General features: G+C 34.7%; 2 long non-coding RNA genes across 2 annotated transcripts; one reads left to right on the top strand and one right to left on the bottom strand.

The window, feature by feature from the left end:
- Positions 1 to 7,410: 7,410 nt before the first annotated feature.
- LOC140017031 (uncharacterized) lies at positions 7,411 to 7,860 on the bottom strand. The gene is made up of 2 exons (XR_011823331.1): positions 7,648 to 7,860; positions 7,411 to 7,547 (listed from the first exon to the last, which is right to left on the bottom strand). It is a non-coding gene; the product is annotated as an uncharacterized lncRNA (long non-coding RNA).
- Positions 7,861 to 8,105: 245 nt separating this feature from the next.
- On the top strand, positions 8,106 to 9,857 carry LOC140017033 (uncharacterized). Its single transcript, XR_011823335.1, has 3 exons — positions 8,106 to 8,353; positions 9,343 to 9,441; positions 9,547 to 9,857. It is a non-coding gene; the product is annotated as an uncharacterized lncRNA (long non-coding RNA).
- The last annotated feature ends 1,914 nt before the right edge of the window (positions 9,858 to 11,771 follow it).

The raw sequence follows: 11,771 nt of genomic DNA, 5'->3' as shown, positions 1-11,771 counted from the left end.
ACAATTTGACTATAGTCTAATATAAATAATTCATTTCCTTTAAAATTTCTTCACCATACTTCTCTTGAATACAGCTTTGAAGATGACCACATCCCAAGTAAATTCTTATGGGAGGACTTACCTACTCTATGAAACACTACTTTCTATCTAGTAATGAGTCCAACTTGGAAGACTAGAGGGATTGTAGACAACTAATGAAAGGATGCTTTCATCCAAAGGATATTGAAGCAAGGGAAGATATTGATTTTGATTCACGTTTTTTATTCTTAGCGAAGTTACTATTTTCATTAATCAGAATGTAAGCATATAGAAAGGATAATCAGCTCAAATACGCTAGAATAAATTTAAATTTGTAATTCAAATATTGTATATGAGATATACATCCAATTGTAATAATATATATGTAATCAGTCTATACAAGATTTATTCAAATTTTATGTGTCACATTTATCTATCAGACTAATTTTACCTACAGTTCATGTACCAAAACTAGTATCATGCTTGGTTACTTGTTGGTTACATATATATAGGTCATAACCCTCAGAGGGATTTATTTAGTTAGTTATAGAATTTGAAAATGGTAAAAATATCCTCACATTATCTGGTAATAGATTTGAGTTAACTTGCAAGAGTCAAGTAAAATACATGTGAAGTATCAAGTACCAACTTTCCAAATTTTGAAATTTCAATTGAATAGCTAGTGGCTGTGTAGCTTGACATCTGATGAAAAAGACAACAAATATTCGCAGCTTATATTTATATATTGATACTATTCACACAAAAATCTATAAATTAATCTTTTATATACTGATAGTGTATACACTATCACCCTTGAATGCATGACAACTCATCTAAATTTAAATTCAAATTCCAAATTTTGCTTATGTGTCATGTATCTAACCGTGATAGTGTATACACTATCATTGTATATAAAATTTACTCAAAATCTATTTACCTAAGTTTACCAACTTTGTATTTTGGCCCACTTTTACTTTCCAAATCAAATAGTCAACTAAAAAAAAAGAGGTATCCATTTTTCCTTTGAAAGGATTTTTTGATCGTAAATATGAGAATTAAAATAAGTACAATATCTTACAAACTATTGCATTACCAACCAAATTTGTTGAATCACAAACCAAAAGATCTTAACAACAATTTTGTCACTATTTTTGGCTTGTTCATACTATAAGATTCCCTAATGTATTTTTCGATTGTATATTGAAATTTCAAAGATATCTTTAATATGTAATTGAAAATGACCACTTCTCTCCCAAATACATTATTACAGTCTAGAATATCACAAAACATTGCATTAAAGGATTCATTTGCATACTTCTTAGTCATTGCTACTACATCATCAACATTACTAGGAAGACACATGGCACATTCTCAATTTAAAATTCCTTTTCACCAAGAGAACAAACAAACATGCAATGTCTCTAAACAAAGCAGATCCTCTTTGCAGATATTTTATAGGTGGTGTAGGTTGCATAACAAGACTTTCACATGGAAAGGTACTTAATTTGTAATTAGTGTAAATATTTCATTTAATACAAATGGGATGGATGGAGTAGTAATTTGGTAAAGTGATTCAAAATATTAGTAATTTGTGATGGTCAAACATAACTTTTAACTGATGGAAATGACGATTACATTTCAATTGGCCTTAGAATGTCCAATGTGTGGATTGAGAATGCTTTTTGTGGCTCTAAATGTGGTTATGTAACTAGTTATAAGTTCATTAGATTCTATGAAATTATATGACTCAAATGCCATTTGTTTATAGGTAGGAAGATGAAGGTATTATTTAAGGGTTTGATTGGTAAGGTAATGTCACGCATTCATGGTTGGAGGGAAAAAATGCTATCATTAGAAGGAAAGATAGCGCGTAAATTATCTTAGGAGATGTGATCCCATCTAATTGCCCTATCAAAAAGTAATACGTCTATTCAAGTGTGATGGTGGGTCAAAACCAATGTTTTAAAAATCAGACCGGACTGACCGATTCAATCAGTTGAACCACAAACCGGCCGTAGCTCCGGTCCGGTTCATAGATTGGTTTGACCTGACACAAGAATCGGTCAAAACCGAAAAAAACCGTTCAAACCGTATAAAACTGTGAACCACGGTTTTTTATTTGGGTTAAAAACAAAAAAACCCCCTGTGCTAAACCTAATACACAACTAAGCCCCCTATGGTTTCAAAATATGCAACGCGACACCTCGTGCTTTGAACTAAATTGTAACACTGACGAAAATCGGTAAAATTAACGGGAACTGATGAAAGGACCAAAATGCCCTTGTATAATACCCAAAAGGCAATTGAGCGGACTCATTTCTTCCCTTCAAACCCTATGAAGAGAGAGAGAGAGAGAGGAAGTAAATCGAAGGAGACGAAGGAGACGGAATCAAGTAAAAAAATCGAAGGAGACGAAGATTTATTCCAGAAAATCGAAGGCAAATGGGTATGTATGCTATACTTCGTTCATGTTATAATTAATTAAAATCAGTTCATGCATGTTATAATTAGTTTACAATTTAGGGTTACCCATCTCAGATTTTGAGGGCTGATGATGTTATTTACACCCGTATTTGGGTGTTTACCTTAGAAAATTCCTGATTTTGTGAGTTTTGAAACTGGTACTTTGGATTTAAAATGAAGATTTTTGCTGTTTTGGGACTACGACTTTAGTTTTGAAACCGAGATTTTTTTAAAAAATTTTGGGTGTTGGAACTAGGAGTCATGCAAATAATTTCTGAAATGTCCATTTCTGATGGGAGATTTTTGCTGATTTGGGACTGCAAGTTTGGATTTAAAGTTGAGATTTGGGTGTTGACTAGGTGACGCAAATAATTTCTGAAATTTCCATTTGTGATGGGAAATTTTTGCTGATTAGGGGTGTTGAGTAGGATCTGTTTCTGTTTGTGTGTGTTTGTGTGTTTGAGTACAACTCAGTCACTTGCTATTACAACAAGATATTTAACAAAGAATTGTAAGTAAAATTTCTATAATTGTTACTGTCTTCTCTGGTTTAGTGGTCCAGAATGCTATTAAAATTGGTTTTCTGTTTGTGTTTTTATGTTTATTTGGTTTTCTGTATATCAATGATGGAGACATAGTAGTTGGGAGACTAAAGCATATTTATTATATTTCTTGAAACATTCAACAGAAGAAGACAAATCAGAGGAGACAGTAGATATACATATGTATTTTGATCGAAAATTTAGAGAATATCCTGCCCTCCACTACACAGGAACCCGTATGGCTATCTTTAAAAATAGATTTGAGGACCACATCTGCATAGTTGCCTTTGCAGAATGTTTAAAAAAGTGGATGAGGATGCAACTAGAGTGACTTTCTGGTTTTGTGCTCCAGGAGTAGACTTAGATGGTGGTCTACATCCAATTAGGGACCATGATGATGTTAAATTAATGAATAAAGCACATTGGGGTTTGGCAACAAGGAAAATATATGCCTGTAGTGGGGATGATCCTTTTGAAAAGCCACTAGAACATGGTGGGGACAATGTGTTGGAGCCAAATTCAACAATGGATGCATCAACAACAATTAAAAATGCAGATGGGGTACATAACACCAAAATAGACAGCAGAGATGGTGGGGTACAAAAAAAAGATGATGGGGTTAGTAATTGCAATCCAAATAAGCCATTTAACACTGATGATGATGATGATGATGATGATGAGCCTGAATGGTTGAAGGAGGGGTTGGAAAAAAAAGAGGATGATGACATTTTCGCAAGTAAAAAAGATGCGGACAGAAGTAGTAAACCAGAAGGTGGATCCATACTACATTCCACTCATTTTAAGCCTTATCACGTGTTCTCTTTCCCTGAGAAGGTGGCTATCAAGAGCCTTGCCAAAAGTGAAACTAGTAAGGAAAAAAAGTCTAGTAAAAATAAGAAGCAGTCTGCAGGGCCAGATAGCATTGGAGAAATTCCACCTCATATCTCATTTCAGAATTCATCTCAAGCTGCATCTCAAGCTGCTGACCAACACCTATCTCAGATCCCATCACAAGCTGAAGCAGGGAACAGTAAAAAGGCTGAGGAAAGTTCAACAGAAGAAGGAGCACCACATACACTCGAAGAGGATTGGCAAGAACCAGTAATTTCTGATGAAGAGTTGCTGGACAAGTGCGGATCTAATGATGAAGGCCATGAAGAATGTCATGACTTTAACCCTGAAATGGAGTTTCTCAAGCCACATTTTGAGTTGAAGGTTGGGCAAAAGTTTTCCAATTTCAGAGTTTTTAGATATGTGTTGATTGAATGGTTGGTAAGAGAGGGATATGAGGTTGATTGGGTAAAAAATTACTCGAAAAAAATTATTGCGAAGTGTGCAAAGGGCTGTTCTTGGAGGATTCGTGCAACACCAATCGAAGGTGAAACTACTTTTCAAATTAAATCATTGAAGGGCCAGCATGTTTGTGCTAGAGATTACAACAACAAGCATGTAACAGCCAAGTATTTGAGCGTGAAGTACCAAGACAAGATAAGAGGTGACCCGCAGTGTGCTGCAATAGGATTTCAGAATGATATTAGAAAAGATCTAATGATTAACGTGTCCGTTGCCAAGATACGCAGAGCAAAGAGATGTGCAAAAGATGAGATGCTTGGCACGGATATGGAGCAATATCACCACCTTTGGAGTTATGCAGCTACAATTAGAGAGACAAATCCTGGTAGCACTGTCAAGATTAAGCTTGATACAACAGAAGAAGGTTCACAAGGGACATTTCAAAGACTGTATTACTATCTTTATGCTTGCAAACAGGGGTTCCTCGATGGCTGTCGACCAATAATTGGTCTTGATGGGTGTTTTTTGAAATCTGCATTTGGTGGTCAGTTGTTGTCAGCAATTGGTAGAGATGGCAATGACAATATGATTCCAATAGCTGTAGCAGTGGTAGAGGTAGAGAGGTATGACTCATGGAAGTGGTTTCTAGAACAACTAATGGCTGATCTGGGACTTGGTGTGGAAAACATACCCTGGACATTCATCTCAGATCGACAAAAAGGACTGGTCCATGCAGTGAATGAGTTATTTCCAAATTCTAAACACAGGTTTTGCTTGAGGCATATGTACCAAAATTTCAAACAGAAGTTCAAAGGAAAAGAGTTGAAGGACTTGTTCTGGGCAGCAGCAAGTGTTGGGAATGAAGTGGACTGGAAATTAGCAATAAATTCCCTTGAAAAAACTTCAAAGGATGCAGCTGAATGGCTGCAAAAAGTGCCAAGTGTTTTATGGAGCAGGTCACATTTTAGACAAAGTAGCAAATGTGATATTCTTGTGAACAATCTTTGTGAGTCATTTAATAACTATATCTTAGAAGCTAGAGAGCTACCTGTCATAGGGATGCTTGAGTGGATTCGAAGAAGGCTCATGCAAAGGATTCAAGTGAAGAGGACTGGTATGCAGAAATTTCAAGGAAAAATATGTCCTAACATTGCAGAGAAGATTGATAGGAATCTGAAATTCAGTAGGCTGTGTATTCCCACATGGGATGGCAAGAACAAATATGAAATTGATTGTGGGCCCAGAAAATCTGTTGTGGTGGATCTGAAGGAAAAGACTTGCACATGTGGCTATTTCCAGCTTACAGGTTATCCTTGTGCTCATGCATGTGCTGCAATAGGAGCACGTAGATTGCCTTTGCTTGATTATGTGCATGCCTGCTACAGTAGAGAAAATTACTTGAAAACATATGAGCACACTATCACACCTGTCCCAAGTAATAAGTACTGGGTGAGATGTGAAGAACAACCCCCAAAACCTCCTGCAGTTCGAAGAATGCCTGGCAGACCCAAAAAGATCCAGCAATGGGCAGCCGACGAGCCTAAAAAGGGTCAAGTCTCAACCAGAAAGGGTCTTGTGGTAACTTGCAAGAGATGTTTTCAGCCAAGACACAATTCAAGGACCTGCAAGAATGCCATTCATCCCAACTCTAAATTCTACAAGGTAACACAGCTTACAGATTTCATAGGCTAAGACTAATTGCTGTCCCAAATCATTTTAATTGAACATTAAAATGAACTTGTTTTTTATAGGCTCCTGACACCAATGTAGCTGAATCAAGTTCAGAACTTCATTCATCAGCTCCTTCACCAATAGTACCCCCGCAACCAGTCCCAAATCAAGAACAAGCTGCACCTGTTCAAAAAAAAAAACTGCAGGCCCGGGAAGCAGTATACGCAGCCAACAATTGCGAGTGTAGCAAAAAATGTGCCTGCTAGACAATCATGTTCTCAGGTTGGATTTCATGTAACGCAAAAGTGATTTAATGAAGCATTTTTCCTTCAAACATTCATATTTTCTACTTCAATTGCAGCCTGTGAGTGGAACAACTTCACTAGCAAAAGGACCCCTTCGTCCTACTGTTGCTGATGTTCTATACAACCTAAGATCCAAGAAAGCAAGAAGATGTTAGAGTTGAATTTTGAAGTGGACTGTATGTTTGTTGATTGCCTTTTTGTGTAGTTTTAAGGAATTAGTGGTTGCTGTTAGAGTTGGTGGCAAACAGCTGGAATGTATGTTTCTGATGTATTTTGTCTACTCTGTTTGGAATTGTTATCAATTATTGCAAACTGGAAACTTTGATGTATTTTGATTGGATGCTGTTGGCTTCAGCAATTTGGAGGATTCTTTGCTGATGTTGGACACTTTAATGTACTTATTGACTGTTTTAATGGAGCATTATGATTATGGGCTGCAATGGTATATCTCAATTGCAGAAGAAGCTATTTCTGGGCAGTTTTTATGGGCTGGAATATTTCATGTACTGTTTGTCTGGGCAGTTTTTGTTTGGTGGGATGTATTTTGTCTACTCTATTTGAAATTGTTATCGTTTCTGGAATGTATAGTGGGATATATTTCTGGAATAGTTTATGGACTGGAAATTTTAATGTACTTTGGTGTACTTATTACTCAAAATTGGAATGCAGAAGACGTTATTGTGTGTGCTTATTGCTCAAAACTGTTTTTAATGCACAAATATGCTTACAAGTGTATATAATAGTTAGATGTTTGTTTCATTGTTTTAGGTAGGACATCTTTCGAAAAAACAGAAGAATAAAGTGCACATTCCCATGAACAAAACAAACTACCTGATTTTCTTCATTTCCATTCATAAGCTTCTTCATTGTCTTATTTTACAGACATTTTCATCAACAGAAGCAAAAGTGAAAAAATAGATACCATTAGACAATAGCTAACTAGTACTTTCAAGTTCTTCACTTCAGAATTCGAGTTCAAGCACGACAAATGTTCTTCAACCATTGGCCTCTCAAAAAAGTTTCCTCTGCCGGTTTCATCTCTATAGATGGGATTACACCATGAGAAAAATCTGCATTCATCCCTTTCACAAACAAAGTACAGCATCCCTTTGGATGGCTTTTCGGACTCAACAATCTTCACCTTTGCCTTTCTTCGACAGTCGCACAGCTTATATTGGTACCGTAGATTCCTAGCTCCACTATCCCCTCGAGAGCTTGAGGAAGACATGAGCAAATTTTTTAGCCAGTCATTTCCCTTCATCAGTAGATAAATCCCAATTTAGTTACCAACATTCTTACTTTAAACCCTAATAACAACAATTTGTTAGCCAAAACCCAAAATCAAATGCTTTTACCTTATGGGCTGCAATTTGTTAGCCAAGATTGTGTAGAAGTTCCTCGCAGGTTGACTTCGTATATAGAGGATGGCTTTACCTTTCAAACCTCCTGTGTGGTAATTTGATTTCTCCCAAAGGCTAGTTCAATTTCTCTCCATCAAGTAGAAATCGATTCTATACACAAGCATCGCTGGGAGGGAGTTTTATTGGGGGCTAAGGGGTACAATAGGAATATTTACTAAAAATTAAGTATAAAGAATTTGTTTTTAGCTTCCAGTACATCAGTCCCGTTAATTTTACCGATTTCCGTCAGTGTTACAACTTAGTTCAAAGCACGAGGTGTCGCGTTGCATATTTTGAAACCATAGGGGGCTTAGTTGTGTATTACGTTTAGCACAGGGGGCTTTTTTGTTTTTAACCCTTTTTATTTTTAAAACATTTGGTTCCTTATTTCGGTCAACAATTACTAACAACTCAAAGTCTCTAACCCTAAACTAAGACTAACTTTGCATTCGCTTTTCTCTCTAAATACTATCGCAGCCTCTCTTTGGTTTCCTTCTCAAGAATCAACTATCAAGACAAAAGTCCCAACTTCAATTCTCTTCTTCAATCTCCAATTTTCTTTGTTTTCATTTCAAACATTGAAGCACTAGTTGTTCTTGCAAAAGTTGAAACGCACGGCTTAGCTAGGCTCTAAAATTTCAAGCTATTACCAATTTACCAGGTTAGTTTTACCTTTTCTTCCTTTTTTTTTGCTCTTGGTTGGTTACTTGATGTGTATATACTTTTTATGGTCTGTATTTTTCCTATTTAACTTAAAATTATGGGTTGAATTAAATATTTTGAGTTGATTTTAAAATATGTCCACTGTTGTTATACAAATTTCAAGGAAAAAAAATCCAATTTTTACTCTATTTCTTGTGCAACTTCAACAATTGATGATGTCTTTGTTTGGTCTCTGGCCAGAAGCAATGCATTTATTTAGAGAAATGTAAGTGTCTCAAGTTGGCTCGCCAATTGTTTGATGAATTGCTTGAGAGGGACACGTTTTGTTAAACGTTGTAATGATATGATTATATAGCATGCAGTTGTTTGACCTTGCTATTAATTAGATTCTAATTAGTTCCCTAGAGCCCATGGTCATAGTAGTTAATGGCATTCAGATTGGCTCTATGAGTTGAGCAGTGCAATTGTCCGGTAATTAATGAATTATGGCTCTATCAGGTAGGGACATAGATTGATCGAACAGCATTACTTTAATGTCTATCTTCTTATGCATTCGTCCCTTTTGGGGGAGGACCATTTGGTACTTCCCTGTTTCCTCCTTGGGTAATTAATGTCCATCCCAATTATGGTCACGATGCATAAAGATCCAAAACCAATGGTTGGAACTCTCAGTTTGGACTAAAAATAGTTAAGAGGTTTTACATAGGAATAATTGTGTCATCCAATTGCCCTACCTTATTGACGAGGCCCCCTGAATTTTCTCATTCCACAAGCTAGAGTAACAAGTTAAAAGAATTGGGTGTTTTAGACTAACGAATTAACGCAGAATTTTGCAATGAAAATTTTGTAGTAATAGTAGTCGTTGATAACAAAACTACTAGTTGGCAAGCAAGCTCGCACTAACTTTTTTCCGTAATGTCTGAACAATAGTTGAGTGGAATATGTTAATTTGAGCAATAACTTCTATCCAACTGTTGATTTTTTTAGATAATGAAGATGAAGGGGAAGATGTTGATTTAGAAGCATTTCAGCGTAGAAACTTTTTAATGATGATGAAGATGATGATTGGCATTAAAGATTCAAATGGTAATTTGTATGGAAATTATTTGTGTTCTTTTATTTTTTTTTTCTATTTTTAAGATTTGGACTAGTTGGTATGATGAACTAATATGAACTTTGTACTTTTGTCAGTAGTTCATATTATGCTCTTGGACGATGATGAAGACTTGTCAAGATGGCTTTTTTTTCTTAAAAAACTCTGTTGTCCAAGAATGATGAAAAAGATGATAAGAGCCTCAGAAATTAGACTTGCTTGGATTTTTTAACTGTTTTCTAGACTTATAAGAGTTTTTATATTGTTCTTTGTTAGTTCTAATATTTAGACTATTGGACATGTAATTTGGATAATATTGCTCTTATGTTAGTTGTGATTTTAGCATCTGTAGTTCTATTGGATTTTATTTAGTTTCAAAAGTTTCAATGACTTTTATTTAATTTCAAAATATGCTGGTGGTTTGTGTAGGGTCTAAGATTTTTTTAATGATAGGTATAATTGAGATAAATTTATTTGGTTAAATTTATAGTTCTAAAAATTTATGTGTGTTTGGAAATATGTAACTTTTTATCATGTGATATTTATGGAATATCTTAACCTATGCATAGGGGTGTGTGTGTGTCCATATATATATATAATTATTGAACTGGGTTGAACCGATCCGACCGGTTGAACTTCGACCCGGTCACTTCATCGATTCAATTAACGGTCCGAGTTTTAAAATATTGGTCAAAACTAGGAGTAGGAAATGTGCTCTAAACATTTTTTAGTTCATGCTATAGTATCTCTATTTTGTGCAAAGAAGATTTTACATTCTAAACTGTCTAATTTCTATCAAAATAATTATGAAGTATGTCCCATTTCATAATGATGTCCTAATTAGCCTTTCTAAGTGGAACTATTTTCCAAGATGCCCTAACAAGCATAATAGTATTCTCAATAGTCGTTCCTTTTGAGTAGCATGAGAAAAATGCTTAAAAATGATTTCAGTCCTGACCCTCCAAACCCGATATAGAGTGATAGTTAAAATTTATCTTCTGAATCTATCCTCCAAAGTATTCATTGTTTCAATGATGGCATGTCTAGCTAAGTTCAATAGATTAGGGGAAAGAACTCTTGAGAATAAATTGCATAACTTGGATTTTTTGCCATATCCTCCCATAGAGAGCACATTTAAAGAATATGCGTGTCATTACCTCTTCAATAGCATTACAAAGCATACATTTTGAAAAACTATTAAAACACCTCCAAAGTCTCATTATATCTCTAATTGCTAATTGTCTCTTGCAAAGAAACTAGAGAATGAAAGAAAAATGAGGAACACTAGTCTTCTCCGATACTAACTTACACTATTCAACTTTGATTATGTATAGTCTCAAATATTTCAAGATAAAGCTAACTTAAAAAGGGACAGAAGGAACCAACCAGCTATTTAATTTTGTTTAGCTTCATCAAGACAAGGAATGAACAACTTCCTTACTTTAACAATACACTTTCAACGACTATGTTGTTTTCACGCTTAATTTAGTATACTTTTTGCAACAACATCAGTATCTTTTAATCTAAAATTTTGCAACAAGTATATAGAAACTTTCTTGTATAGTGGCCCAGTAGGATGCTAGTTGTTGTACAAAAAATTTGTATCAAGGCTATTACCAACAATTTGCTGCACTGAAGGATGAACTATACCTAGTTTTAATACCTGCTTCTACACCTAAAAACAACTACGAGGAATTTTAATACCTAAGAAAGAAGAGTTTCTAAACAAAAAATTGTGTACTTATTTTACTCATAAACAATCCTTCATAGAATTTATATTTCTTACCACTTTCCGCACTAGAATTTGTTCAATAATTCTATATCACACAAACCTAGGCTACCACTCTAGGGTTGTAGATATCACTCCATTTTACTTTACTAAAACCAATATTTTGAAATTTAGTCTATTCATTGATCTAGAAAAATTATAGGGTCAAGGGAGATTGGTTCGATTGTTAGACCAACCATAATTGATCTGTGGTATCATAGTTATTTTAAAATATTAACTATTATTGTAAATTATGTAAAAGATAAATGACAAATAAGAAAGAAGGACAAAAAAAGAAAATTATACTAACAATTTACAAAAGATGTCGAACATATGTATATATAATTTTTGAAAAAAATTATGAGAGATAAACAAATATAATATATCTATATACACACACACATATGTGTGTGTGTGTGTTATTAGAGTGTAAAAAGAATGGAAAGCAAGAATATATATGATAATATATAGAGTTTTTCTTACAAGATAATTGAATATAACTCTAGTGATGGCAAATGTAATTAAATCCCGATAGTTATTAAATGTGGTTGATTA

This window comes from Coffea arabica, chromosome 11c (assembly GCF_036785885.1).
Source record: "Coffea arabica cultivar ET-39 chromosome 11c, Coffea Arabica ET-39 HiFi, whole genome shotgun sequence".
Classification (NCBI taxonomy): Eukaryota; Viridiplantae; Streptophyta; class Magnoliopsida; order Gentianales; family Rubiaceae; genus Coffea; species Coffea arabica.
Note: the sequence above shows the minus strand (reverse complement) of the source record. Positions and strands in the feature narration are given on the sequence as shown.